The following is a 6806-nucleotide window of genomic DNA, read 5'->3' as shown; positions in this document are numbered from 1 at the left end:
CATACAACTGTTATCTAAGCTAAACGGTCTGTTAAAAGAAACAAATTTTGGGGTGGCTGAGTAGTAAGGAAGGGAAGAACGGAGGGTTCATAGGAAGCTGCTTCTGGACATCTTGAATTGTCCAGGTCCCTCAAATTAAGCACTCCTATCTCTTATAGATCTGATCCTTTTCCAGTGTTTTCCTGTCAATGAATAACAAACACTATTCAGAAACTTTGAAAACCAAAATCTCTCCTTTGGTTCCCAAATTTAATCCATCACTAAATCCAGTCTGTTTTACCTGCTAAAATCATACAATTCTGTCCACTTCTTGCATCTCTCATCTATTATAACCTCTTTCTTAGAAGACTGTAATAACTTAAAAAAAAATTATTTGGCGAGCCATGTCTTAGTTGCAGCACATGGGATCTTTGATCTTCGATGCCACATGTGGAATCTTTCACTGTGGCATGTTGGATATAGTTCCCAGACCAGGGATTTAACATGAGCCCTCTACAGTGGGAGCTCAAAGTCCTAGCCGCTGTACCACCAGCGAAGTCCCTACATAGCTTTTTAAATTACCTATGTGCATGAATGCTCAGTCACTTCAGTCCTGTCTGACTCTTTGCAACCCTATGGACTGTAGCCAACCAAGCTCCTCTGACCATGGGATTCTCCAGGCAAGAATACTGGAGTGGGTAGCTCTTTTTTTTTTAAGTCATCCTGACCCTTTTATTGTTGAAATTAACAAAATAAAAGATACTTAAATACAATGGTGAATATATAGGACAAAACAGAATCATAAAATTTAATGTTGAATTAAGCAGTGAGCTGAATGTCTGGATCTCCAAATTGGCTTTGAACCCAAAACCGCTTAAAAATGGGTATGCTCACAGTTAATGGCAACTGGCTTATACGTGAGAGAATGGTCAAAGCTGTTGCAGTTGAACGTCCAGGGAAATGCTCTCTTCAGGACCATACTTTAACTGTTGCTGCAATTCACTATTCAATCTGGCCAAAACTGTGTTGGTTTCGTTATTGCGTCTAATTGATACTTGAATAGCTTTCTTATCTTTCCCAACAGAGCAAGGGATAGAAGATTGTGATGCAAGAATAGCAGCTAGGACACCTGTCTTCTGCGCATGGTCATCAGCTTCTGGCCTTAATTCATCTTCTGATTTTAATCTCCTTCAAACAGGTTTAGGTGGTGGAGCAACAGGTGTCGTGCCTTTGCTCATATTGGTGGGAGCACTAGCAGCTGTCTTTTCTTTAATTTTACTATCTGTTTTGGCAACTCAAAGAAAACTTGCGGGATCAGAAGCTTTTTCAAACAGTAAGGCCTCTGGATGTTTCTCGGCTTCATCATCTGTTCTTCATTTGCAGCAAATATTTTCAATTGGCTGAAATCTGCAAAATTTGGTTGTTCTGGTATCTGCTGAGGTGAGTAGGAGTGTGAGTTATGAGGCCATTGGCATCCACTGGCCGATGCACAACAGGATGAGGAGCCTGTGAGGGCTGTGGTCTCGAAGGCACTGCAGGAGGTTGGGCAACAGCTCCAGCCTGTTGCTGTCTTGTGATGGAAAAGGTCTGATTCATACCTAAAGATGATGATCTAGAATGAGAAGGCTGAGGCCTTGGAGGTGGAGATGGTGGTGCAGTGTTTTCAGGCGAGGTTCCTGAATGAGACCTTGGATGAGTTACATTGTTTCCAATCTGTTCTGGATCTGAAGTAAAAGAGTCTGAAGTACTGTAACCATCTGCTACAGTATTTCCAGAAGCAAATTTCACTGATGAATTTATCTTATTTTCTTCTGAAAGGTCAGATGTTTTCACAAGCAACGGGCTTAGTAGGATTAGTACGATCACTACCAGTTCTTCTAAGTTCCATTTCCTGCATGTGGATTTTGCTTGGAGTCATACGAATGGGAACTGGACGAACAATAGCGGTATCAGGATCAGCTGGTGCAGTGTTAGAATCAAATTGGGTCAGAGTTTGTGAGCTTGAAGAGCATTCACTAAATGTCTCCCACTGCTCACTGCTCTGATCAGCTGGGGCCAACTCTGGTTTAGTGATGGCATTGACAGAGATTTGCTTGGAGGAGCTTCTGCAGGACAGCCTGAATAACCTACCTCACCTGGCTGATCACAAACGTCTGCTGAATCTTCCAAATCAATCAGTTTGGGCATTAAGCTTTCAGGGAGCTTTTTCTGTAAGTCATAGCCATTCTTCCTAGCAACTATCAGATGACATGCAGCACAAAACTCAACTAGTGTCAAGGCTCCATCTTTATCAAAATCTAAGAGTCTCCAAATATGAGAAAGTTCAAGAATAGGAAGTTTCAATTTTGCAAAAAAACTCTTTAGCTGTAGATCCTGCAGCTAAACAGGAATAAATCTGTTTAGATCAGGCTGAATGGTTTTAAACTGATTTACATAGTACTGTCTTTGTTCATCTGTTATTTCCCAAGGATCGTCATAACTACTGGATTGTCTCCGAATTTCATTGGCAGTTGTAGCTGAGGCTACAGTTCGTACTGTTGTCTGGTCCTGGACAGAAGCAGGATGCATGGTTAAAAGAGTACTGGTTGGTGGAATATCTGCAAAACTGACCCAGTTTTCTTGAGGTGGAAGTGGAGAATGTCCTAACCACACTGTATCACCAGCAGAAGAACCTGATTGTGCTTTACCAAAGGGAGACCAGAATGGCCCAGGTTCTGCAAGAGGCCTCTCACTGTTTCCTCCACTGGGATGACGGTTTTGCTTCCTCTATGTGTTTGGAGAAGTTGGTGGAGACTGCTGTAGTGAAACTACTGGGAACGCAGGTTCCTGCTGATCTACAGATGCATGAGGCTGGACAGTATCATGGTTTGTGGACTCCTTTTTCACTTGCCCCCTGCCAGGTGGTAGGGGGGTTATACCAGCGTAAGACCCTTGATTTTCAGAATCTGAAGAATATGAGGTTGCATGATGACATTCCTGTTCATCCTTTGAAGCCACAAATTTTGGCAAAGGAAGGTCCTTTACTGTATTTATACTTTCTTCTCCAGGGCATCTTCCTGACCCAGGGATCAAACCCACATCTCCTGCAGCCCCTTCATTGCAGGTGGATTCTTTACCTCTGAGCCACCAGGGAAGCCCTTTAAATTGCCTACTTAAATACAATTCGCTTTTCCCCAGCCAAACTTGCCTCCATTCTATAATTATCAAGTTCTTTTCAAAATGTGCCTTCTGGTCACATCACTCCACTCTTCAACTTTAAAGAAAATCTGTCTGTGACTTCCTATTGCTCTTAAGGTAAAGCTAAATCTAACACAGTGCTATCCAGTAGAACTTTCTGCAATAATGGAAATGTTCCCTGAACTCTCCAATATGGTGTCTACTAGCTGCAAAAGGGCAATTGAGACCTGAAATATAGCAAGTTCAACTGAGGAATTCAATTCTTAATTCTCATTAGTTTTAATTACTTTAAATCCAAATTTAAATAACATCAGCCAGTAGCATCCATGTGGAGCTCAAAAGATGGCCCCTGCATTGTCTAATCCCAACCTATTCTCTAAACTTTTCCTATTCCTAGCTCCCCACCTCTTGGTCTCTCTGACTCACTCCTTTAAGTTTCACACCTTCATTTTGCTTCTAGTTGACTCAAGAAAGCTTTGCAAATATTATGCCTCTGTTGGGGGAACTCTTCCCGTTTTTTTTTTTTTTCTAGTTAAAACCTACTCCTCTTTCAGAGGACTTCCCAGGTGGCTCAATGGTAAAGAATCCACCTTCCAACGCAGGAAATGCAGGGGATGCAGTTTCGATCCCTGGCTCAGAAAGATCCCCTGGAAAAGGAAATGGCAACCCACTCCAGTATCCTTGACTGGGAAATCTCGTGGACAGAGGAGCCTGGAAAGCTATAGTCCATGGGGTTGCAAAGAGTCAGACATAGTGATTAAACAACATCTTTCAGAAGATTCAAGAATGAAAATTGTGTCCTTAGGGAAGCCTTCTCAGCACATGAGGAGGCCAATTTCAAATGTGCTAAACTCATCATCATCGTCCTTGCCATAGTTGCAGTCTGATATTTATCTTTGTTGTTGCTTCCCTAAAACTAGACTGTTAGATCAATGAAGGCATGAACCATGGTCGCCCAGTAATTACGATTAGCATAGAGTAAGTTCTCTATAAATATTAATTGCATCAAAGAGTGACTATTTTTTATTACTCTGTAGCTCCCAAAATTCAGTTTGATTTGGACTTTTCTGGTACTATCTTTGACCAATTTTTGTGTAAATATTAAGCATACAAAATAACAACTAAAGAAAGTTTACCCAATTGCCAACCTCTTTCCAGACCAACAAAGGAATGGAAAGCGAGAGCTTCCTTGGTATTTACTGATGCAGAAGTAATTGAATATCTGAGCTAAAAGCTCAAACAGTGATTATTAGTATCCAATTTACCCATAACAGTCTAAATGACATTCAGGTTGACAAATTAGTGAAGAAAACTTTCATAACTTTCACCAATAATCTGAGCTGCACAAATCCCTCTGCTCTTTATATCTTAATTTAATCCTTTGTGAAGTCTTTTGTTCCTGTAACTGACATTTTAATCTCTTATGTGCTTCTGGTTGTCCCCGTTTCTCACTTGTTATCAGCATACTCTTCTGCAGCTTAATGCTTTCAAAGAGCCTTTTGGAGTTTTACCTGACTTAAGATTCTTAAGTTCTCTTTCGAGGATCTTTGAGTTTTAATCTTTTTCTTCATAGTGACAGGCTCAATACTAATTCCATGAATACATCTTGAACTTTTGAGGGGGACAGGTTTATAGGGCAATCTGTGTATTCATCTAGTCTGCCTCCCACCTTGAAGACAAAGATGTCATCTCTCTGAATTCTTTAAAGGGCATGTAATAGAGACTAGTGTACTCTGCAACTAGGTGATAGTCCATACAAGATGGTTCCATAATCTACTCATTATAATTCCATAAAGCAAGGGTCCTCAACCTCTGGGCCACAGACTGATATCTCCTGTCAGATCAGCAGCAGCATTAATGTGTACAATAAATTTAATGCACTTGAGTCATCCTATGACCAACCTAGACAGCATATTAAAAAGCAGAGACATTACTTTCCCAACAAAGGTCTGTCTAGTCTAAGGTATGGTTTTTCCAGTAGTCATGTATGGATGTGAGAGTTGGATTATAAAGAAAGCTGAGCACTGAAGAATTGATGCTTTTGAACTGTGGTGTTGGAGAAGACTCTTGAGAGTCCCTTGGACTGCAAGGAGATTGAACCAATCCATCCTTAAGGAAATCAGTCCTGAATATTCACTGGAAGGACTGATGCTGAAGCTGAAGCTCCAATATTTTGGCCACCTGATGCAAAGAACTGACTCACTGATACTGGGAAAGATTGGAGGCAGGAGGAGAAAAGTACAACAGAGGATGTGATGGCTGGATGGCATCACTGACTCAATGGACATGAGTTTGAGCGAGCTCCAGGAGCTGGTGATGGACAGGGAAGCCTGGCATGCTGCAGTCCATGGGGTTGCAAGAGTCAGACATGACTGAGTGACTGAACTGAACTGAATCATCAAGAAACCAACCCCTACCCTAATCCATGGAAAACCTGTCTTCCATGAAATCAGTCCCTTGTAACAAAAAGGTTGGGGACCGCTGCCATAACACACAAAATATTTTCTGATAAATTTTATACCTGATCTCTTAAGTTAAATGACATGTATGTGAAAGTATGCTGAGAATGTCCGCTTTTGGCCCCTCTCAATATAACATGGGCCATGAATATGGATACATCATGGTATGGGACCCAAAGTATGCATTCAAAGCCATGACATACTGAGCTGCAAATAGTACACCAAGGTCTAACATTCTGAATCTCATCACATCAATAATGTGAGGATAAAAAAATAATAATAATAATGTGAGGATAATAATACTCAGAATTTACTAATAGTCAATGAACTAATGCAGTTTAAGTGCCTACTGATAGTATATTGGGCAAATGTTAAACAGTTCCCCTTCCTAATCCCTCTTACTATTAGTATTTATCAAGACCTTCCTTCTAGGAATTCTTGAGGCCATATGCACGGGTTCAGGCTCATCATTACTATCATTGAATACAATGTTGACTTAGTCATTCAGTATCTTCAATCCACCAGCTCTTATTATCTAGTATCATTTTTGTTGAATAAATCCAAGTGCTCAGGGGAGCTGCATTTTGGACAACAAGCCTGTTGGGTTAACCATGTACTCTCCAAGGTCTTTGGGCTAGGACTCTACTATTCTACATGACCTTCCCTGTCATTCCAATTCCCTATTGTCTTGGAAGCACCAATGCCTACATGGCAATACCACTAAATAGCTCTTTCAATCCTTGTCCTTAGGAGGCAGATCCTATTCTGTCTGTCCCCAAACACTGGTCTTTCAAAGGAAGGGTGGCCTGGAACCTCATTCCTGGCCTCCACTGAATTTCAAGTCTTGTGTATCATTTCTACTTCCTCCACTATATTACATCTTCATTGAAAACAGCAGCTGACCCTCAGCTAAGTTTGCCATTGCGTGCTAGATTGCCTGGCTGCCATTACAAAGGTCAGTCAGCACAGCTGGTAAATTCATCTGTCACTTTCATTCTTGTCTTTTTCTCCTCAATTGCAAGGATTCATGCTTCTGACATCCGTGCCTATCTCTCCAGTCTAAAGGAAGTATCTTGTTAGGATGAAATCCTTTATGCAGCCACTAAGAAATCAGAAGAAAACAGGTTCTATTTGAGAAAATCTGAGGAAAAAATTGTTTTCCAGTAAAACATAACCATTGGGCATAACATA

The 6806-nt window shown here is 41.0% G+C and overlaps 1 pseudogene; it reads right to left on the bottom strand.

Annotated features, from left to right (window-relative positions):
- Positions 1–890: 890 nt before the first annotated feature.
- Positions 891–4425, bottom strand: LOC122422723 (annotated as a pseudogene).
- Between the last annotated feature and the right edge of the window lie 2381 nt (positions 4426–6806).

This window comes from Cervus canadensis, chromosome 20, assembly GCF_019320065.1.
Source record: "Cervus canadensis isolate Bull #8, Minnesota chromosome 20, ASM1932006v1, whole genome shotgun sequence".
Classification (NCBI taxonomy): domain Eukaryota; kingdom Metazoa; phylum Chordata; class Mammalia; order Artiodactyla; family Cervidae; genus Cervus; species Cervus canadensis.
The sequence above is the reverse complement of the archived record's forward strand: the minus strand, read 5'-3'. Positions and strand labels throughout refer to the sequence as shown.